Below are 25,069 nucleotides of genomic sequence, written 5' to 3' on the forward strand. Positions count from 1 at the left end.
TCAGATCACTTGACCGATATGCACTTTCGATCACTCATACAGATCGTGAGCTGGGTTTTTCACTGATTTGTCAATCGCGATAATTAGAAATCCTGGGCCAGATAACCAACACGAAAATATTGTAATAGACTTTAATCACGAGATATTACGACATTCGATACGTGAAATTGTAAAAAAAAAAAAACCCCCCCGATTCTTCGCGTGAATAAGACGACGATAAGACGATAAGCGGTTACTTCCTAGATCGGCGCCGTTATGTATCGTGAATATTACATACGGCGACCATGACAAGAACAGGTTCGAGCAAATTGGAGCACGTCCGTTGAACCGCCGAAGAAATAATTATGGCTGATAAGCGTATACTATTCATATACGTTTGCTCATTGCGATAAAGATGATTTCATCGGATGGTAATAGGACGTAACGAGTTTTCACTAATGCGAACGAATTTTTCTCATGATCTCACGATTTATCGTGTAAAGTCTAATAAACAAACATAGTTATTAAAAAATTGGCTCCCCTCATTTCCCGAGGTATTAATAAAAATTCATACGTTTTTCTATCGTCTGATTATCCAGTACGCTGTAAGCCTGTAAATATTCGCGATATTTTCCGCGCGATTGACAAATATGAGAAAGAAGAGAATTCTAGAGAATTCTAGAGAATTCCGCTTGTTTAGTACGCCAGAATGATTTGATTTTTGTCTCCAACTTGAACGCTAATTGTATTTTTATTAAGCCTACTGTGATCTAGTGGATCTTATCTACAGTGGATTACATCACTGTGTCCACTCTCGACGAAACTCCATCGGCATGAACTCCTCGATCACGTATCACGTCGCTAATCTTATCGAAATTCGTTAATCTCTTCAAAAACGTCCGCGACAACGTCGTCGACGTCGTGGCGGCGTCTGCTCGGAAACACACACACACACACACACACACACACACACACACACAGGCAACATCGAAAATCAACGGAGGTTTCGAAGATTGGAGAAAATTAGATCGATAACGACGACGCTACTCTCGTCTATTATCACGACGTGAATAAAATAAGACCAACGATAGAATCTGTCGATTTTATCAACGCATTTCAATGCCTAAAAAATACGGCGACTAATTTAGCATTCATTACTGCTTCAAGATCAAGGAGCAAATATACCTTACATTTGAACACGTTACATTTCACTCCATTCACTTCCAGAGACATTAATTCAGATTCAACGTGTATTGAATTACTTTGGCGTAAAAAAAGAATAATTGATATAAATGATGATTTTTTTTTAAATATCCCATTCAAAGATCTGATCAATATTCTTCGATCTTTTAAACATATTCGATTTTGCTGTGTCAAGCGTCGTCGCGTCGGGAACGCAACTCGCAACTCTCGCGATTCCCGAGGGATTCGCTTCAGCATTTCGCTCGCAATGACGCATTTAGGATTCGTTCGAGACACGTAGTGGATTAATTGCGAGGCGTCGGTTCTAATAATCCGATGCGAGTCGAAAAAAGGAATAAAACGTTTCGCTCGCGCGCTTGGAAATGCGTACGGGATGAAGAATGGAATCATCGGCCCGTGACACGCACTCTCACGGTCATGGAAATAAGAGGAGGGACGTCATCGACGTGTCGCTTCGGCAAATGCAAGTTCGAAAAGCGGATCTCTCTCGGATCGGACTAGCGGCTACTCCGTCCGTCCATCCGTCCGTCCATCGCACTCGACCAACGGATCGGGGACGAAATAATCGAGAACGCGAGGGACTTGGAACGCCGTGAGATAGTAACGCGATACTCCCCTTGGCATGAGAAAACGGAGAAAAAGAGAACTGAGTTTCGAGAAGCTCGAGAGGACGTTGTCCGAACGTTCACGGAATAATCGAGTGACGTTCAAGGTCGAAGGATTGGATTTTGAGACAGGAGGATCTTCTCCTGGGCGAAAGGATTCGTGGAATAAACGGCGAAAATCGCATTTATTTCAGAAACTGCAACAAAAGAGCAGATTTTTATATTTCTTTGCTTCTCTTAAAAGAAGCAGAATGAATAAGGCGGCTGTATTAATATTTTTAAGAGAACAAGCGAGAGATGAGCGAGCGAGCAGTGACAATCGAGTGCGATGTAGAAATTACTATCATTTCTTTATAATAAATTAAAAAAGATCTCCAAGTTTTATGACAGGTGAGTTGAGATTCGAATAAGTTGCAAGTATAACTACGTTAATGCATCGCAATCTTTCTCATGTTACCTTTAGTAGATGAATACCCGAGAACGCAAAGAGTTAATGTTACCTTTGCTGCTACCGAGGGATTAATATTACCGCGTCCTCGTATTTTTCTATCTTCAAGTTAGAATACTAGCCGAGTTATACTAGCCAAGTGCTTCATATCTCTACTTGTCTTATTATATATCTTATATTATATATCGGCCTGTCTGTGTTACATCTGCAAATTACTAATTATGCAAACCGCCTTATGAACCGTCTGATATGTTTTCTCCTCTTCTGACATGTCTTAAATGAAAACATTCCTTTACGGTTTTTTCCATAGAAAAAGAACGTATTTCCGCAAGATGATAAAGCTTAAGAAAAATGAAAGCAAATTACATTCACATCGAAAGGGAACGCTATGGCAGATATATAATCAGGAGTGTTCATGTTAAATATCTTATGAAAGATAAACATTGTAATTTTAATAAGAGATAATTATATATTATCCAATTATCATATTTACGAAAATTACTTCTATAATAAAATCTAAAGCATGATTAAAAATGATATCAATTTAAAATATACATTTTTTTTTAAGTGGTTAGAACATTATTTGAATATTGTAATATTTAATGTTAGAAAATTACCAGTGACTAAAAAGTTATTATTAAAGTATTATTAATAAATTATTTAAGATCAGAAATGACAGACTTAAATGAGAACTCTGAAGTGAACTAATCGAGATGTGCAATCAGAATTTGTGGAATTCACGAAAGAATTTCTGGAATGTAGTGAAAATAAAAAAAATGGAAATATATAGGAGTAGCATGTTTTTTCTCCCAATTGCATGCTGAACAAAAGATAGGTTATAAATTGAATATTATGAGATAGCATTCATTGGAAAATCCTTTTCTTTTTTAAACAACGACACTGCTATTTTGAAAATTAAAAAAGAGAAAAATAAAAAAACAATTTTTTGTTATTGATAAAAAAATAAATTAAAATTTTTATGATAATAATATTAAAAATGAATCAATCATGTAATTCATTTCATGCTATAAATATATTTTTCACCATATCATAATGCAGTCGGAATTTGCGGAATGTCTTAAATTCTAAAGACCAAAGAATTTCTGGAATGTCATAAAAATTAGAAAGTAAGAATAGCAGATAACGTTTTTCAATTATATACTAAATAAAAAGTAAGTTATTAATTAAATATTCTGAGATGTCATTCATTAGAAAATTTTGTCCTTTTTGTTCGTATAAATAAAATTATGCCATTTTGAAAATTAAAAAGAGAGAAAGAGAGAGAAATAAAGAAATAATTTGTTGTTATTACTATTCATTTATTATTTCATTTATTATTTATTTATTGTTTAAATTATATCTATATTTACAATTACGTTGTAAAGGTAAAAAACATGTTTCACATGTTTAGAGATTGTAAAATATTTATACTTAATAAAAATTAATATAAAATTAATTAAGGATTAATTAATTTTAAAAGAAAAGACATCAGTCTTCACTTTATTCGCAATTTCATATTCTACACATTTGCGTAGTCATTTATTACGTTAAACACAATACAAATTACACAAGGACTTTATCTGTTTTCAATAATTATTTAGGCTGTTTTTGAAATCTTCGGAGAAATTTCATTTTCTTTTAAATTTCTTACAAATGGCGACGGTCAGTGCAGAATGTCCGACAAGAGTGCTCAAATCAATTCTTTAGTGTCCTTAAGCACAAATGGACAAGATTGAAAAACCGCAAATAAGATTCTAGGCCTAACTACAATCGTTAAACATGAAAGTTATCGCATCGAAGAAACTGTAAAAGACATTAAAATGAATTTTCAAAGTTGAAGAGGAAAATCGATTGAACAAATTTGATGACATTTCGAAGTGTTGGATTCCTTTCTTTTCGTGACAATGTCGGAAAAAGGTCTTTTCGCAGGTCAATAGCATTGTTCTTGTTTACTAGACCGGTTTAGACCTGCCGACGGAATTCACCTGAGACTACCTAGTTTTCGCTTCAACTCTCGATTCGCTCGCTTCAGTTCGGCTCGTCTCGTCTCGGTCGAACAAAACATTATATAATCATCCGTAAAGATATACGCAAAATATGGATCGAAAAGATACAGAAAAAACCCAAGAAGTAAGTAGGTGGTAAGAACCTATCGTAATCGAGCATTTTTAGGAAGATTTATTAGGTCACAAGAAATGTTCGAGTGTGACCCATTATTCACCATTGAAACATTTTAGAATGTCTATTTATTAAAAATAATAATAAGCTCAAGAGATATAATATCAACATAAAATAAATAACGGATTAATGAACCGAAGCTAGATTAAACGCTTCATTCTTTTATAATTTATTAGATGAAAAATATACAGCTCACAAATTTTCACTAAAGCTTCGATCTTTTTTTATCTTCACAGTGTAGAAATGTAAAATGAAATAAATTATTAAACTGTTAAACATGAAATTTAATATATTCTGAATTTGCTAATTAAGCAGACCAAAGATATGTTTAATCATCCATATTCCTATTTTTATTATAGATAACTCGATAATGGACTCTGAAACTCACTTAACTGTAACTTTAATTGAAATATTTTCTACAATATCGAAAACTTAGGCGCATAAAATGTCAAATCTATTACTGGATGAAATAACCAATCATGAAATAACATCATGAAATAACATCAATCGCAGATCGAGTAAATATGATATGTCAAAAACATAACAATCAGTAGGATTCATATTTGATGCCGATAGAATCATGATATTTTATTCGCATATAGATAACGCGAGATTGATCTTGTCCTACCAACCTGATCACATTTAAAGTATTCAGAAGCGAAAGTGCTGTTCAGTTACACCTAACGTGATTCCCTTTCTACAGTACATTTAATTAAGGCGAACTTCCACGCTATTCGCGGCGATAATTTAATATTCATAGACCTCAAGTCATGTCAAAAATATTATTTACGTATTCTCAATCGTTAAGAGATAAATCTAACTTACGTGTGGCGAATGGTGGTAACTATTTATAAAGATTGAAAGAATGATTCGATGGTGGGGGGGGAGGGGAGTGGATTGGATAAGGGTCAAGTCAGCAGCACATCGCAAAGCGTGCCCCCCCGTCGCGAAACAATCAACGCGGGTAATCAAAAGGCTACGATCGTCGACGCTGTCTGCCCTTACCTTATCTCCGGCAGCAATTCCCGGTCGAGATAACAAGACTAGTTTATTGTAGGTTTCGCGGATGTAGATGTGACGGAGGAGGGGGATATCGTTATCACTAAGTTAGCACCAACACACTGCACCGTACATCACACACACAGCACATTGTAGCGTTCGTGAAGTCTTGCTCAGACGGCAGGCGGATGAGTGAAGAAACGAGCGGGGGAAGGGGGGCGCGAGCAGATCGATCAGATCGATCGATGCTTCTGCTCTCTCTTTCTCACTTCCCCTGTTGGATGTCTTCCTCAGGAGCAAAAGGATCTCGATGCATGGACCGATGACGTTCTCTCACTTTGCGAGACAGAACTTTGTCGCGCGAACTCGTACCCGTTGTGTGCTCCGCCTTCCGCCACAAAATTCACCTCCTAGTCCATCCTCCTTCCGGCCTCTTCGTCACGTTCGTCACGTTCGTCTTATCGAGTGAACAAGATGCGGCTAGTCTTTTTCGCGGGTCTTCCTCTTTTTCTTTTTTTTCAAAAAACGCACGCACGCGCGCGCGAACTCGATTCGATGCGACTATCGTGGCACCCGGCGCGAAACTAAGCGCATGAAAACAGTGCGCTGCACGAGCCCCCACGTTCCTGCGCGCTCGGCCGCGTTCGGCGCCGCTCGGCAGCGCTCGGCCGGTGACGGCGCCGCCCCTCGGCCGGAGTCCAACCTACCGGAGGGGCGTAACTGTCCCCCCCCCACCACTTATCCGACGGAGAAGTGCACTCTGCTCACCCGTATATGCACTTATGCCCCCAGCTGTACCGCTCCTCCGCCGACGATGTTATTGCCGCCGCCGCTGTCAACGCCGTTGACGAGAAAATGCGAGAGAACGACGAAAGGACAAGTGTCTCGTGCCTTCATAAAATTAGCGTAATATAATAGCGATAAGAGGATGGATATGCATAGTCAGAGACGACATGGATGAAGACGCGTGGCGACGATCGATTATGTTATTGAAATTTTTAGACTGCTGCCATCGTGGGACGGATTTCTATTGGCCAACTGAATATTCATGAGAGAAGGCGGTACCCGCTTAGCTTAGACGTAATTTCTTTCGAGCATCGAGCCCGCTTCGGTCATTTATCTTGTCCGTACCGGTTTACGAAGGAATAAAGCATTGGGATCTATATGACGCGTGAATATTTCTCAGAAGTGCCTTCTGTCGACAAAAAGAATGTGGGAGATTCGCACACAAATTGGCATTATTGAAATCAATTCATAAATAGAGCATGCACATACGTAAAAGCGTGATTTGCCTGATGCCTTCAGCAGAAATAATTCACGGGTGGGAGAATAGCTGGAGCTTCTACCTAGCAACAATATCCAAGCGGAATATTTCAGAACGGAATGTCTATAGCGGGACACCGCGCGCGAGCGGAAAATTCAATGTTCCCAAGCGGATTTAATGCAGTCCTCACCGATTGGCAGATACCGCGGCTCAACAGTGCCAAATCGTTCCATCAGGACGCACATGCACGATACATTTCTATAGCCTACTTTGAATATATTGCAGCGAGCTACAGAGCGTGTGCGGTGCTATTTACGTCGGCAATTTATCAACGCGCTGACCAATCGAAAATCTAACGTATCATCGTAGCGCAATGACGAATGAAATTGTCGTAGATAATTTTTAATCTTCCGCCCTTTCTCGCGGAACTTTTCGATTTGGTTGACTGCACGATTGAATTAATTGATACCACATTATGATTTAATATAACCATCTTTAACTTTCCTAATCGGTCACAATTCACAAGCGTTCGTTTCTTTTAATATATTTTTATTAAACAAAAATTAGTTTCGAATTAGTCAACCAATCTGTAAATAAAAAGAGTAGAGAGAGGAAGAATATTCTGACTGATGTGTATCTCTCGAAGCGCAAAATAACTCATTCATGAGGGACTACGATCGCAAACTCGGGTCGTTTACGCGCTTTTCGACGGAAAGGAAATCAGGCCGATCGCGGTTATCTAGATCGCAGCACGAGCCGACGAGAGATGTTGAATAATTCCGTCGGATCGGCGCGAGGTGGCTGGGGATGTGGGGCCCAACATGTGTGGTTCCTGTGATGAAAGAGAGACGCACGCCTTCTCCACGCGATCAGCCGATCCGAATTTAGATCGGATCGAGGAAAACGAGAGCCCGAACGCGCGAGCCACGTGCCCCACGCGCGAAGATTACCGGCTAGATTCGTGCACACATACACACACGCGCGCGCGCGCGCGCGCGCACGCACGCACGCACATCGCGCACAATACGCGCACAAAATACACATGTACGTCCCGTTTGTGTGCATTGCGTATATACGACGCGTAACTCGCGCGCGCGAACGAACGAGCGGACCGTCGATCTTGATGCCGGCGGCCTATCTAGATGAGATACCGCGATTAAGATACACACGCCCTCCGAAATCCGAAGTCTGAAATCCGAGCGAGATGCGACGACGACGACGACGACGACGACGACGACGACGACGACGCAACGACGACGACGACAACGACAATCTACCGTGTTACAGGTTGCCCCAGGTCGTGCGATCCGATAGCGCGGCGAGACTTTCTGGGCCTGCCCGTTGTTCGCACCGCTTCTACGCTAATTGTAGCCGGATACCGGCAATCTTCTTGTTTACATCGCATACTCGACGTTAAGTGCGTTTTGTGCGGCTCCAAGCTTTTCTGACATGGTATGTTACGGATACATAATCATTATGATATACGATAGATATTTGAGAACTTGGGCATTTTCTTGACTCTTTTACTGTTGAGAGATTATAGATTTAAATTCATTTTAAATTAGACAATTTTAAGTTTCTTAATGATATCGCTTGTGTTTCAATATTTAAATATTGATTTTTTGATAAACATAATTTCTAGTAGATTACGAATCAAAAAGGAATTAAAAAGAACAAAAAAAAAAGATCAATGAGACTATTTTTTATTTCGTTTTAATTGTTGCGAGTAAATGAGTTTCGTTAGCCCATTTTTTTTTCTTGTTCTTAATTTATATTTAATAAAGGATAATGAATTCTTGTAATAATAAAAATTTAACAAGATAAAATATATATGTGACAATATATAAATGACAGAAAAAATTCGTTGCTATTAGAATTGAATTAAGATTCAATATGAGATAAGAAAATTTAGCATGATTAGCAGGATTAATTTACATCTAGAATGAATATAATCATTTGGAGATAATCTTTTAAACAGCGAATCATAATAATTTCGGGAAATGCGTTTAATTGACACAATGATTATAATTACAACGTACTCAACAACTTTTCGCACGAACGCAATCGTGAGGCAATCATGTAGATCCCGGCGATTGCTAACCAGTGAATCTAATCAATCTACAATCAAGGATGCTGTTGCACAATCGACGCTTTGAAAGCGTCCTCGCGCGTTTAATTCCTCTGTTTCCGTTAAATTAAAAATCTTAGAAAAATCACTAAAGAAGATCACGCGCGATACTGTCTGGCTGGACAACGTTCATCCAAGAGAACAAGAGAGAAAAGGAGAAGTTCGTCGATTAAGCGGAAGCGAAATATTGCAATCAACATTTTCTGATGGCAGATAAAAGCATGCGCGCGCGCGCGCGCGCGCGAGCGAGTCGTATACGAAACGCTTGCAATTTTTCGCGAGGATTCCTCCGCTACGCGACATCGGGACTTGGCGTTTCTTCTGTGTGTATGCGTATATACGCGCGCGCGCGCGTATATATGTATATATATATATATATATATGCATATATATTCGTTCGTGTTTGTGCGCGCGATGAAACAGCGGGGAAGCGGGAGGAGAGAGAGAGAGAGAGCACGTCACCATCGGCAGCAGGGTAGGAGAAGCCACGGGTGTGGGGTGGCGACGTTGCCGGGTTGCCGGGTGGCTGGAGTACCCGGCGGTGTGTACAACCGAACAATCTGTAGAAGCTTGTCCAGGACGAGAGAAGTCCGTAGATCAGCCAATCAGATAGGCATACCCCCTCTCGTCCATTGTCACAAAATGGCGGCCCTAAATCAGCCTGACTCCGCCTATTGCGCTCCCCACCTGGAGCGCCTCTAGCGGCGCGTCATGAAAAACTCCGCCTATCGATTCACTTTTACCGCTCTTGTTTCTCCGTCTCTCTTTCTCTCTCTCCTCCGCGCGCTCGGTCGACTCGCGTTCCATCTAGAGTCGTTCCGCACGCGTTTCCTCTTTTTCTACCTCCCGCCGTAGTCGCCCTCTCGCTCACCCCCGTCGCGCTCTCTCGCTTCCTCACCTCTCGCCACCTCTCTTTAACAACCGGTCTCTGTTCCATCGCGCGCCATACGCAGAGCTACCATGTCCATTCGCGTGTCTTCCTCATTACCGATCTCGCTCACTTCTTCTCTGACATCGTCGCTTCCTCTATCTCTTTTCCCTTATCCCACCGTCCCGCGAATTGCTAGCCTGTTACATTCCATCTTCGATAATATTCAAAACAATGGATATATTCGATAGGTAACTTTTTCCTAATCGTATCCACTTTTTAATTTATATACTGAAAGGCTTAAGGATAATGATGTAAAATATAAGTGCATTATCGTGTATTATATGATACGTATATGATTTTTCGGAAGATAAGAGAGGTATAAGGATTTAGCCAATAATATAGGTAGATCAAAGAAGATGATTAATAAATACCACTTTTATAATAAAAAAATATTACAAAATGAATCATATAGTGCGTCGTACATTAATATGACATAAATACTATGTCTATATACATCCTCACACACGATTCTTATCAAAATCTAAGAAATTAAAATTATGTACACGTATAACCTTTTAATAAAATGAGTAATTTGTATCAGGAAATTTCCATATTTTGCCACGTAATAAAAAGTTTCGAGATACACTTTGTCATGTTTGAAGAATAATGGATGGTTCAAATAGAACAAAAGAATCATTTAAAAATAATGGTTATTTCGAATTATTTTGGAACATAATTAATGAGAATGCAAATTTGAAAAAAATTACTGTTTATTATATTTCTTTATAATTTCTATCACTTTATTATATATTTATTATATAATTCCTTTCTAAACATTATATTCGCATTAATGAGTTCATAAAACAGAAATAATGACAAATATGAAAGTAAAAAGTTGATCGTTTTTATTAGATCATGTATTATTTTTAGTAAATATTTAATATAATATTTAGAAAACTATTAACATTTTTCTGAAAGCTGTTTAATTTATATTTAATTACATTTCGACATTTGTCGGTGTATCATATTTCATATTAAAATTTATTTCTTGCGTTAATTAAAGATCAGAATCAATTTAGAAATTAAAATAAGACTAATGTATAATTATTATTATTAAAAAAAACTAATCAAATAGGACACGGCAAAACACTCGATCATCTTTCGAGTCAAGAATTTTCTATTGGTCGATAAGCTTCGATTTTCCAAGATTTTTCTCGGCAATCTACTCCCATTCGGGGAGGGGGGGGGGGAGAAGGGTCGTCTCAATGCGCGACCGGTCGATTCACGCAGATATTTTTCTGCCCTGATTTTTATTCGGAACCGGACTGGGGAAAACGTCGGAAAATAGTCATAAATTACATAACTACGTGAGTTTTCGAACGGTCGCGATATCGGTGCCTCGTGGATACTCGGCGCCGATTTATTATTCTCCGTTGAAAATACGTGCGACGAGTACGGCCGGAAAGAAGGAAACCTCTTTTGTTTTCCGTGGCCCTCTCCCATCGCGGAAACGTCTTTCGAAAACGTCGATACTTTCGCGGCGATACCAGTTGTGCGGAGAGAAACGATAGACATCTATAAATTGTAGAATATAGTTGTCAAGTAGCAAGCAAGTGACGGTTAAAATAATATCGATAATAAAAATTGTTTTTGTCCAAGAGATTATTATCTTTGCAGATTAAAATACGTTCACAATATTTCGCAGATATCACATGCATATCGATAGTAATCTGTACGATACATTTTTTTTTTGTATAAAGCGAATAAAAATGTTTTTTTTTACAAAATTCTACACGAGACTTTAAAATTCCATTAACGTTGGCAAAAATTAATACGACACATTAAAATAATAAATTATAATATGTTATATACGCAAGGGCCGCATGTTGCCGAGATATTTTCCATGTGACCTTCTTCATGTAGAAAATCACAATTCCTCCTTCATTGACCGGCGTAACTGGCGATAAGGGACTTCGAATAAAGGACCCGCGTTTAGAAAAGTAAGTAAAACACGTTTGTGTGAGTGTGCAGGGGGATAGGAAGCGGCGAAAATAGAGAAAGAGTAAAGAAGAGGGGAAAAAAAAAACACATCAAGGGAGACTGGAGCAGCAGTTCTCCAGGGTCTCCTTTCAGATAATGCTGGGGACGCCATTTCCTTTTCTTTTTTTTTTTTTCGACAACGCTGGCCGTCCTCCCAAAAGTCAAATTCGCGCCGATAATAACTTTTCCTTCAGATTTCCTTTTGTTGCTGCGGCTACCGTCCGTCTTGAAAGAGTTCTCGGTAAAATTTTACTTTCGAATAATGGATTATGCTGTCAGGTTATTCAAAAATTCTGCATGAACTTAAAGACTTGGGTTATAGATTTTAACATATTTCGATTTTTTGTCCTCTTCACGGATTTGCGCAATTGTTCCACAATGTGCCTTTGGACTCTGGCATTCTCGTAAAAATTAATTAAAGTACTAAAAAGAATAGATTTTATATCCAGTTTTTTCGTGATACATGTATGAAATACATGTTGAATAAAGAATGTAGGAAAAATAATTTGAATGTTACAAATTTGTATTATATAATAACATGAAAGTAGATCAATTAGCACTTTGAATACAGTTACATCAGTATATACCTAAAATAGTGCCGAAGAACTCGTTAATAATTCGTATTAATTGATGATAACAAATTTATATAAATATTTAGCTAAATGCTAATAATGTATTATAAAAATCCGAGTAAAATCTTTAGATAGATAATAATATTTTAAATTCCCTTCAGTTCTCGTTAGAATAATTATCTAGAAGCACAGAAATATAGAAACTATTCAAATAAAAATTCACATCTGAATTTTTTTTTAATATTGATTTTTTTTGTTAAATTTCCCTTTCGTTTTGTTGCAAAGCTTTTAATTAATTCATACGCAAAAGATATCAAATATGTAAAATGACTGTTTCTGATCGTGTTAGATATGATGTCATCGTAAATTGTCATGAACACACTTTCTCTAGATATGCTTTTTAAAGCTGTTTTCTAGAGCTGTCTAACTCGTAACGTCACGCTCGAGTAAACGCTCGCACAAGAGAGAAATGTAGAACGTGGTGGAATACCTAGACAGACAGCTTTGAAAACGGTGTAATGCAGTAATCTGTGACAGATATAGTGACACATAGTGAGAGCGGAAAAACTCATCGAGACAGTAATAGAATATCCACTTTATATTTTCAGTCAGTGACAATTACAAAGTGAAAGAGACATAGGCATAATTAACGAGTTGCAGCCTCCTTAATTGCAGCCCCGTTCTCCTTTACATATTTTTGTTAATGCGTCCATTAGCCTCAAGGCTACGATCGTACGATGTTTATCAATTCGAGGAAGCAAACAAGTTAATATGTTCGACGAATCACTAACTGGGTTTCTCAAATGTATCTATGACGTATCATTTCATTTATGATAAAAATAGATGATTTAAAATAGCCATAATAAGCTACATCGTCGTAGTTAAACGTGCATCTTTTTTTTCTATAACCAGAGAAACATCGCGGATTCGACGACAGAGTTTTCCGCATGGATGACGAGGATTGAGTATATTTATCACGCCTAAGGGATGAATGGACATAAATTTTACGAGGATTTCGTGATTCGAGGGCAGTTAATTAAAGAAGCCAAAATCCGCTCACCCTCCACTCCTGCAGCCCGAAGTTCCTCCGCGAACGACTTCGCTCGGCGGCGAGGGAACTTTCCTACTTCTTTAGAAGTTCCTGGCAGATTTACCGTCTCCTAATAAATCGCCGGGGCGATTAGAATTAATGCCAGATTAATTCCAACGGCCTTGATAAATTCTTATCTCGTGACCGCTCTTTCCTCCAGGCTAAGAATGTAGACTCTATTTGAGAGAAACTTGATTCCGCATGGAATTGCTAATTTTTTTTCGCGAACAAGTACAATTTTTTCCCGCCTTTCCCGCTTCTGCGTGTGTATAGTACAGAATATAAAAAAAAAAAAATTATACAATTATCCCGTGTTGTAAAAATAGGTAAAAGTACGCGATATAATTCCGTTTTTAATCATTTGTGATCAATTATGACGGAGATACTACGCTGCTAATTAGAAGCATCGGCGCACAGATAATCTCCATTCCAGAGTTAATTAGATTAGGACTTGATATCCTTCACGGCGATAATCGAGACATACCTAACTCGATACATCGGAGCATCTCTGCCAGACGCACCTGTAATGTAAGATACGGCGTTTATGTCTTATATATATATATATTCTACTTCTATCTCTCGACGATTGCGCCGATGTGATCGTCGATCCGTCAGACGGCAACGCGATAACGTAACGGCGCTCGACAATCTGCTCGATAATCGGCTCGACAGAGAGATCGGCCGGATATCGCTCGCATCGGTCAACCGATCGATGTATTTTCGGGCCACGAAAATCGAATTCTTGCAGAGTCACAGAGCCACTTAAGCTCTCTCTCTCTCTCTTTCTCTCTCTCTCTCTCTCTCCGCCGCTTCACGTATATTGATGGTCCGGACGCGGAGGGCGCGCACATCAGGGATCGCCGGGGGGTGCGGCGGTAGGTGGGTCCTTTTTTCTAGTCGCTTTGTTTTAATTGCGCACGGACGCGTGTCAGGAACGCGCGTTGTGAACGCGCGGGCACCGTCCATCTGGAAAACGGACGGTTTAAAAGAGATGGTAAAAAAAGAAGTAGAGCGGTAAAAAGGGGGTGAGATGGGGAGGGAGGGTGGGGGGAGGAAGGGCAGAGCGGCACTTGGCACCTCTGTGATTACGTTAATGCACCGACACGATGCGTTTTCTACGGTCGAAAGTTTAGCACTCTTTGCGCCTCTCTTCCTCTCTCTCTCTCTCTCTCTCTCTCTCTCTCTCTCTCTCTTTCTTGATCTCAATCTTCGTTACTTCCTCGACTGGAATTTTGTTCAAGAATAATTTACTTTTTTTCGAAGGGACAGAGTGATACGTCCGAAACAGAGATGTCCGGATTATCTTACTTTATACATACGTCTTTGCTTTGCCAAAGAACTCGTAAGAGTTAACGAACTACTCTTTTGCTGTGTAATGAAATGGAAATTCATGTGAGTGAAATTTGTTGTGCGCACGTGTGTTTTTGTCTGGACACAACACAAAGCGGAATCTCGAGGAATCTTCTCGCGAATATTTGAGACGGACAAAATATTTGAGAGCAGTAGAGTACGATCCACTTCGAGTGGTTTATATAAATTTGAATGCAAACCGCAAATATTTTATTCTGCGATTCGATACCTTCGCCACTTCGTGTCTTCGATCGCAAATGGAATAACTTCAGCTCGTTCCGCGGGAATCTATTCTACAAACGTGTAGTGAAAATATTTACATTGTTAACAGATCATCTCAGGCGCGGTCACCACTTTAACTTATCACGAGCATCTCGTGCGACAATGGAACAGTTTCACCGGCAAATAGATGTAGGTGTGTACGTGTTGTAAGAGAGCACGGTGGAGGAGCAGCGTCGCCCTGGTCGACAGGTTTCGGGCATGGATCAACGATCCGCGAAGTCCTTACAATGCGTTCCTTGCACTTATCCAACGTGTCACAGCGTGGCAAGAGAGAGACGAGGGAGGAGGGGGGGGGGGGGGGGTGGGGGAGAGGGGGGGCTCCCTTGCTCGCATCTCGAACAAACCAAAACATAAACCACGCGCGCAGCGCATCCATACAATATGTCCCACTACCTATCCCGCCCCTTCCGTCCCACCGCTTCCGAGCCACCTTCACCACTACTTGCAGCGTTCTCTTGGAAGAGACACAAAGCCAACCAGGAGAGTTATCTTGATGAACCCTAAGTACTACAAGACCTATTTGGAGAAGAGATAGATCCTAGCGAGGGTGAGGGGTGGACGCGACGGGACACGATGGAGAAAAGAAAGAAGAGAGGAGAGAGGGGGAGAGAGGAAGAGAGAGAGAGAGAGAAAGAGAAAGAGATCTATCCACCTTGGAAGAGAGAGATCTTTCACGGTTGTCGATGTCGTGATAAGAAGCACATTCTCCGTTGCTACTCTTACTACTACCATTGCCTCGTCGCTGCTGCGCATTCTCGTCGCTCCGGCCACTGATCGGTGACAAACCACTTCGCGAAATGTCTTTAGTTCGACATCAATGACAGGGAGTGCGTAGCGCTCTAGGGCCGAGAAACATAGTTGAACCTATATCCGATCGTTGCGAACTCATCGTCCTAAATGGACGCTAAATAGACGATGATGAAGCACATCTTCGGAGACGAGCCTCCCGATGGCGATTCGGACATTTGCTTTTAATCGCACGCATAAATAATATGGAGGCGACAGCTGAAAAAAAGACTCGCGAGAATTTGACGGATTGATAAACAACAGTTTCTTCTTTCGCTTCAGAGCAGACAACGTGACCTAGATACAAGTAATCAACGATAAAATATTGCTTATACTGTGGTCTCGGGATAAAAAACTTGTCAAAGACCGATGGTGTGACGATGGTGTGACACTGTTGCAGGCCACCTTTATCTAAAAAGGAACAATAGAAAAAAATCTCGTAACCTCGTGGCTTAGAAGAATCCGGCGTTAATTTACCTGAATCTCGAAATATATGTGCAGACGTATACTTTGCTTCTATACTTTGCTTTATATAGAAACTATACAGGGTGTCCAATTCGTCTAAATGGTATAATAGTTGTGTGCAAGAAACTGAACTGAGTCAAATTGAGCAAAAAGTTCTTTCTATAATTTTGGTGATTTTTTTTTTATAAATTTAAATAATTGAACAATTACTTCATTATTAAAAATATGTTTGTGAAAAGAAAATTTGTTTCTAATTAAAAAATATTGCTTAATTAAAAAATGCTAAATTGATTTATTATTACCAGTTTTCAAATTTTTATACAAGAGGAATAAAATATTACATAATATTAAGTAAATCATGAATTGTGATTATTAATTAATCGACTTTACTGACTTCTTCAATCATATACACATACACTGGCGTAGAAATTTGTTTATATAGGCGTAGAAAATAGTTCACATTCAAATCGTAGAAAATAGTTCACATTCAAATCGTGTGTGATGTAATTAATAATTTTGTTATTGATTGGCAAGCATTTGATAAGAAAAAACAACGTGACACGCATCATCATCAAAGAAAGACAATAAAAGAACACCGCAAAGTTATTTACGTCCCTGGCGCCTTACATACAAAAAATTTGGATGACTACTACGGATGGAACCGGCGTTTTACGCCTTCGTCTACTCGTCTAAGTCTAATCCGATACGGTGATATTCTTGAATTCGAACACATGCCACATTTCATTGTCAGTCTAGTCTGTCTGGCCGCTGCTCTATTTTGTCTAACGAACCAGTCTGGATGACGCCGTCACGGATTTTCTCTTGGGGAGTCATATTAAAGTTCGCGTGTAAGTAACAAACGAAGCTAAATCATAAATCGTTATATTCAGATGGATAACATCTTATACACTACATCTTGTAACTTGTAAAATTAATTAATCACCGCGATTATTCCTCTGAAATCCAAATGATGATTCTGTATGCAACTTAGACAGAAAAAGATCATCTTACTTCGGAATGAAACGAAGTCGCTGTCGGTCGTAATTTCGATCCAGTTGCAGAAACAGGTCGAAGAATTATGATTATCCCCGAATATTTCAATGCGCGCAATTATCTTCCGCTCGTCTCTCTCTCTCTCTCTCTCTCTCTCTCTCTCTCTCTCTCTCTCGGACTCGTTGTTCAGAGCGCGTTCGAGCGCGTGTATCTAGGAACACGATCTGCGTCTACGCTCGCTGTTTGTTGAACGCGACAACCGCCCATTGTTACGAAGGATTACAAATACTTGCAAACGCAACGTGAAGGGCCCGGGGCACTCGGCACCGCGTAATTACTGTTTGTAAATTAAATGGGGGGGGGGCTACCGCGGATGTGTAAACAGGTAGCGTGCCATTTTGATGCGAAGTAGTCGATGCGAAGTAGATTTCCGGCAGCCCTTTCCCGAGGAACAAGCGCGGTGAATGAACACGATTATCTACCTCGTCGGCGGATAGTCGAAGCCCCTCTCCTCCCTCCCCCCCCCATCCGAAGGAGATGGCCACTTATCTCGTTGCTGGTCCCGGCCGCAGATAAGAGCCACTACATCGTGGTTTTACATCGTGTTTCGGGGCGTGTCGAAGATACATCCGCCGGCCCGGTTCTTTCCTCGTTTGTTCGAAATTGAAGTTTATCGATGCGCACGTTGCCTTATCTTCGGATTAAGGCGTGGTCACTCACTCACTCACGCTCTCGCTCTCTTTGCTGCTCTTTGCTCTTCGCTGCTTCTTTTCGTTCTTTAACGCAGATAACGCGGGAGGGCCTCGTTATCTATTTTCTATTTCCTGCGTTTTACATAGCTTTCATTAAAAATAAATGTAAGAAAATGCTTGTATCATTTAGTTATAAGAATGACTGTGAATACAAAGATCGAAATATAATGAAGAATATAAAAATAGAATTCTTTTTCTTGTTTTTCTATTTTTGCATATTTCGATTTTGTTGAACATATTTTATTATTACCAGCTGACTTAATGGCTTCATAATATTTGATCTTAATTCAACATAACAAATGCAATTGAGAATTTCATTTGTGCTTGAAAATCAATGGTAAAATATATTAGACAAATTATTACTATAATTAACTATATTTTAATTTATGTTATTTAAATTCTCAATGTTTTTATGCTTAAAAAGATAAAGATTCGTATTTAACAATATTTCATTTTTATATTCAGGAAAGGAATAGAAGGAATGATCGTCGTACCGAACGCTATCTTCATAATTAAATCTAAATATCTATACATAAAAACTGCTATGATATTGTTATTTTAGTACACATCTATAATCTATAATCGTGTAATCTATAATCGCTACTGTGAAATATACAGTTTACGCTGACAATGTTGCGATAAATTTAAACTGTACTGAATCGAACACCTCCCAGCGAAGGCCAGGCGCCACGCCTTTTCTCGTTTATTCGCGTTAAGCACTATTTAGCAGTGACCCTCTTCCTTTAATACCCGAGAATAAAAGCTAATCTACCTGTTATTTGCTTTATCCATATCCGCGTGACAATTCGAACTCTACTCTAATTCTAAAAACGCACCCAGCTTAAGACGCAGGTACCCGGAACAATCTCGCTTTCGCTTTTTCGTGTTGTTGGCATTTAACGAAATATCGTAATGTCTTACGTGTCCCATTGTTCGTATCGTATAGAAGCTTTCTAACGGGGCAAACTAGGGAAAGGCGCCAGGCTCCCTGCCTGCGCCTGTTCTGAGCTCTAGGATACTACTCTTAGAAGACGACAGCGAGATATACTCCCTCATACCCTTGACGCGAATTCCACGGTTTTATGGTCGCCCGTGTCTGATTTATGGGACGGTACCAACCCCCGTAGAATATAAAAAGCATCTCGTACACATAAGCCCCCTTCTCAACCCCTCATCACCAAGCTCCTTTCTTGCAGTGCCGAGGGGTTGACGAGGCAGAGAAGATCGGAATTTTCCAGACATATCTTTTCAGTCAGGTCGCACGACGTTTTCATAATTTTTTTTCTTTTCTCTTCATAAAATTATTTCTAATATTAATTACGATTATTTTTAACTCTATATATATATATATATATATATATATATATATATATATATAGATTATATGAATATATGAGGAATAAACAAAATTTATTTCTTTTTTTCCTTTTTTAGATTAATATAAAATGTATAAGATAAAATAAAATTCTTATTAAAATAAAAGTTTTATAATGATCTTTATTAGATATTTTATCATAACGTTATTAAAATTAATGTCGAAACTTGAAATAATTTTGTGATGACTAAAAAAAAAGTAAAAAAAGTAAAAAAAGTAAAAAAAGTAAAAAAAGAAGAATTTAATTTTCAACTATTCGAAAGGACTATATATTGACATTATTAATTTGTCAAAGATTTTCCAAACATTCGATTTGTGGTTAGCGTTCCATCCTATTCAGGTACTTGAGAAACACTCCGGAAGTCTATATCCTAATTTCTATTATTATGATTCGATATTTTTTTTCATTCTCAAAACTCGAGAAATATCAGACCGGTTTATGCTTCTAATTATACGCTCGTCCGACACTTTTCGTGTTAGTTTCGACATAAGTGCATTACATCCTAACTGTTAATGATGTCAATTTGATAATTTAAAAAAAATTTTTGAAGATATTTTTTCTTATTAAAAGTCACATAAATTAATGTAATTAAGAGCAAAAAATACTATTAAAATATATTTAATGTAAAATTTTCTACTGAAAAATATTGTGCTCGCTTAATAAAACAAAAAAATATCAAATATTTTTACAATATTTTTTGCACTATGTAGACTTTTGTATATAATTATATTATATTCAGTACATTAATATTTTTGCATTTAATAAAATATTCAAATTTTATTGATTTTATTAATTTTATTATTGATATTATTATTTTCCTTTTATTGATTTTATTTGATGGTCGAAATTTTTCTGACGTTCAAAATTTTTACGAAAAATAATTGTTTAGCAACGGGTCTGCTCTGGATAGAGTAGCATGCGTGACAACAATGACAACCATATATTACACAGTCGTAAAATAGAAACCGGACAAGGAGTTCGTGCTCGATAACGAGGTAGGCGTGTCTCGTTTCCCGTTAGCGTGGAGCCGAAAAGTCAAAGTCCATGAAAATCGTCCGTCTCAAAAAAAATTTGTGTTCTTCCTCATCCTACCATTTTCCGCCCTCCTTCCGCGGCCTAGCGAACGTTTTGCGGAATCACGATGCCAAGAAGCGTCCTCGAGAGAATGAATCGCCGTCTTCGGCTTCCTACTCACACATACTCCGACCGCCTATTCATCTAAAGAGCATTTTTTTTTTTTTATGAATTATGGGTCATAAAACTAAACTACTGAGGAGCGATAAGGGAAAATATTTCAGTTTGCGTTTGTTGCATTACGTAAATTTATACGCAATTCTAATAATTCATCAGATCATACAATACATTTTTCGCAACTGGAAACACTGGAAAAAGTGCAAGAAATAGAATTTCAATTCTGATCTATTTTCGCAGGATAATCGGCTTCATTCTTACAAATCATCGGGGTATATCAATTTTTTGTTTGAAATAAAACTAATGCTCTATCGATCATTCACATTCATGCTCGTAATCTCTGAAGCGATAACACGAGGCAATGCACTTCTCGATTATTTAAGAAGTGGCCCGCATTAGATGCTTTAACGCTCTCGACCGAATATAGATGTCGATAGGGCAGATCGTAGTTCTTCTTAAGGTACCGCCACTCAAGGGCAACGAGGGTGAAAAAGGTAACTCGAGTTTCGCAGCACGTCGTCGAGTAGCGCCTTTTCACCGCAAGCCTGCGAACAACTTTTGAACTTTTCTCATTGTCAGGTCACGAAACGTGATGACGTTTCTACAAAAAGAGTTCGCCATTTATCAGAGATACGTGGGATGGCTAGAATCGCCAAGATGGATGTTTCAAACGTTCCGATTAAACATCGTCGCAGTCCAACTTTGTTAAAAATTTCATCACAGCTCTAATTCTTATAGACGAAAGATTTTTTTCAAAAATATAATTTTATCTACAACTTTGGAAAACTAAAACGAACTAAAAGATCCATAAACTGAAGTTCATGGAATCTTTCCTTAAAAAGTTAAAGCGTTTAAAATATATAAATGTTTTTCCACAGATAAAAACATTCTTAACCGATCTGTTAATAAGATTTAAATGTATATTAAATTTTTTTTAATCTCATATTGATGATCCTGAAAATTTACATAATTACCAAGAGATTACATATAATGGACTCACTTTTTCTCGCAACAAGTGCTTGATACTTATTGCAAAAATTTCGCCGAATTCAACCTGGAAAACCCGATGCGTTTTCGCAAAATAGGAACCTTCTGACGCAGATAAATGGAGATTTCGGGTGCTGACGTAAAACCGGTGGCGGGAAAACTGTTAAAATGAAGCGTTCATCACGAAGCGCCGCGCCCTCCGATAAGATCCACTCCCGGCGATAGACGCGAATTTCGAAATTGCGACACGGATCCGGAGAATCTCAACGGAGTCCATGCCGTTGAAAATTAATTGGCGAACGGCGTATTTATGCGTGCATTATGCAACACGGAGGATAAGACTTTCGGACGCGGGGCCTGCCGCCGTGCGGCTAATTGAAACGCCAGTGCGCGCGAGATAAGCTCCATTGCGACGGAGAGTTATGAGACAATATTATGAGGCGCCGTACGTCAAGCCCAAAATTAATTTCGGCCATCGCTTTGCACCGGGCCACAGATAGTGGTGAGTGCCTCTCTCTATGTCATTACGACGAAACCGTATCGTCCGCTCGTCGGACATCTATGTCTCTCTTTCTCGATGTTATCCGCTGTTATTGAATTCAGTGCTCGCTTCAGTGACGCATATGATCGGCGACATAATTTTCGACGAGACCGACCGATAATGAAAGGATAAGACATAATGATATTCGTGAAATATATTGCCTTTAAGATTCGGATGTCGTTCGGTGTTCATTTTTCTTTGGATTCTCAACGGAGATTTTTATCACAAAATTCGCGAATCCTTCATCATTCAAACGTATTTCGAATTAAAATTATAACGCACATCGGATTAGAATCAAATTTAGCGTGAGTTCGAGTTGTATCATCGCGTTTTATTCTTTGAAGAGTGAAGGCGAACGAAAAAAAAAATGTGCGAGTTACATTTGCGAATCTCTCTGAGAGGCAAACGTACGTCCAGGTATCTCCTAATAGAGATAAGGAGAATCACACACGTCTCGTGTCTAGGAATGTTCGTGGCATATATAGGAAAGCCGCCGTTAGTGCCGCCGTTAATGCAACGTACGGGTCATGCCGCATTAAGCGGCATTTCCAAGCGTCCGCGTGTCGCTCGTTAGGCTGATTTGTCGCTTTATTAGATCTTAGTTTGCGCCCGCGCCGGCACCAGGATTGGCGACATTATGCGGCCGCGCGGCACCGGCTGGGCCGGATTTGCAATTTGCGTAAATTAGACGATTGCACATCGACCTCCGTCTCCACCCTTTCTCCCTCGCACCCGCCTCCCTTCCCATCCCTTCTCATTCTCGCCTCTCTTACCCCGCCTCTATCCTCGCTGCTCCTCTTCCTTTTTGGCCGAGCTACGTTCCGCTCGTACTCGGCGGCGGAGTACCTCTAATGGCATGTGTAATCACCCGATAATTTGCACCGCGCACTTTGACTTGGCGTTAATTGACCCCCCGCCGTGTTAATTAACGAGACGCCGGAATTTATGACACCGGAATTCTTGTTATTCGAAATGTCAGGGGCATCTCGATGCGGACTACCTGATCAACGTAGATTAAATCTGCCATCGTGCGGAATGGCAGAGATTTTACTTGTCACCAATTTTTTTTTTTTTTTTTTTTTTTTGACAGGAATCTGTTATTGCCTCTAAGATTTTCTGCATAAGTTTGCGGTTTTTTACCATTTTTTTAAATTAAGCTTTTTAAACGCACTCTTTAATCGATATTGTGTACATGTAGAAAGAACAGTTTTGCTGGCAAATCTAAAAATTTGCCCGGATTCGAAGATAATTTTGTTAGACCATCAAAATTATTATTATATAGAATATTTAAGTATGATAATAATACTGCAAAAATTTAGTCACTAATTTCAACATTGTACATAATAATTTTAAAGATCAAAGTTATTTTTACATTCTTAGTCACACTCTTGAGGCTCCTGACTTTTCATCGCGGCCATACTGAATCACGATCATAAACGAAAAAAGATTTATTGAGATTTCTTCTCGTGTCATTTGCAAATGAAGAAATATTTGGATAAAACAACACTTGAGATCGCTCTGAGGAACCTTAATCTTGTATCGCACCTCTAACTTTGAAGTATTTTTTTTTTTAACTGAGACAAAATATTCCGAATTTAGAGGTACTATAACGTTTCAACGTTAAGAGTGCGGATGAGCCATCGGGCGGGACTGCCATCCATGAAAGCTTCGGGCGTCGCATCCACCTATATCCGCGCGAGATCGGATTGTAAATCCCGTGGGTGACGGCGCAATGGGGCGAAAAGCACGCAGCCGGTGCACGAGATGTGTGCGTAAGCCATTGCGTAGTTGGCGGCACGATATCGCGCGATTACGGCGCTGTTAAGAGTCGGGGAACCGCGCGACCGGGGCCTTCCCGCGGCGCGCATTAAGGATCGATTTCACCCCGTCGCGACGGGGAAGACCACCCGCCGGAGCCAATTGGCCGAATCAAATGTCCGTCGCCCATCTGTTCGGCAAGTGCGGGATAGGAGACGAGGTCCTGCTACTGTCTACTGTAAACATGGCTGTTTCACCGCGAGATCGCCACCCCGTCGTGGCGAAACCAGTCGCCGCGGTGTTGACATCGCAATTATTTCGTAAGATCTCCCTGGGGGAACGCCCTGATACGAGCGCGCGACCATCTGTTAGACGAGCAACGTCGTGGGTAATATATATATATATATATATATATATACGAAGTGCGGCAAAGTGACAGCTAAAGATATTTATTAATGCGGTATAAGGGATGAGCGGTAGAGGTGAAATCTGAGGGCGAGTAATCGCTTTATTTTTACACGGTATAAACAATTTTTTTTTTTTTTCTGGAAACTACGACACCTCGTAGAAGTGCACGAAGACTAGGTCTTTGGCGCGAGGAATGAAGACTCGGAGCTATTGTACGCCGCCCCGCGAATACCTATATCGCAAAGGCGATGGATACGAAAAAGTCGATACACATTGTTGGGGAAGGAGGAGAAATGGGACAGGGATGGGAAGTTCGCGAGATAAAGTGTAGAGCATGCGAGACAAAATTTATCCCCCTCGCGCGCGCGCCGGAACAGGGGGCGAGAGGTTTCAGGAGGGCGTCGGGAAAGGAGGGAAGGAGGGAAGCGGGCGAACGGTGGCAGAAGAGGCATAAATCAGACGGGCACCCGAAGGTACCGCGGAATACAAAACAGAAGAAGGATCGCGCCCGCGTTGGCGTCGCGACGCTAGAAAGAGGATCTCAGAGCGGCCGACTATTTTCCAATAATTTACCCCGCCGGCGGAATGGCGGGCGGCGAAGGCGGGGGAGGGAGGGGTCCGTTGGGTGGCGGTTTTCCGGTGGCGGAGGAGGAGGAGGAGGAGGAGAAAGAGGAGAAGGGTACACGAGGGGGGCGACGGCGGTTGGGTGCCTACTACTGCTAGAGAGCGGGCGGCGAGCGCACACGACTGACACTATCGCGGCCATAAATACTGGGGAGCAGCCTCTGACGTCACCCACCGGG

General features: G+C 39.9%; 1 protein-coding gene across 2 annotated transcripts in view; it reads right to left on the reverse strand.

The window, feature by feature from the left end:
• Positions 1 to 25,069, reverse strand: part of LOC105428393 (uncharacterized) — a 151,845-nt gene that overhangs the window by 71,842 nt on the left and 54,934 nt on the right. Inside the window, exon 1 of one of the 2 annotated variants that reach the window (XM_089073224.1) lies at positions 5,419 to 6,017. The exons of the other annotated variant lie outside the window; for it this stretch is intronic. The gene's annotated coding sequence lies outside the window, so the exon portion shown is untranslated. Of the gene's footprint in view, positions 1 to 5,418; positions 6,018 to 25,069 lie in introns of those variants that run through there. 2 annotated transcript variants of the gene reach the window in all.

The sequence above is a fragment of the Pogonomyrmex barbatus genome, unplaced genomic scaffold (genome assembly GCF_055798465.1).
Source record: "Pogonomyrmex barbatus isolate J1 unplaced genomic scaffold, ASM5579846v1 scaffold14, whole genome shotgun sequence".
Taxonomy (NCBI): domain Eukaryota; kingdom Metazoa; phylum Arthropoda; class Insecta; order Hymenoptera; family Formicidae; genus Pogonomyrmex; species Pogonomyrmex barbatus.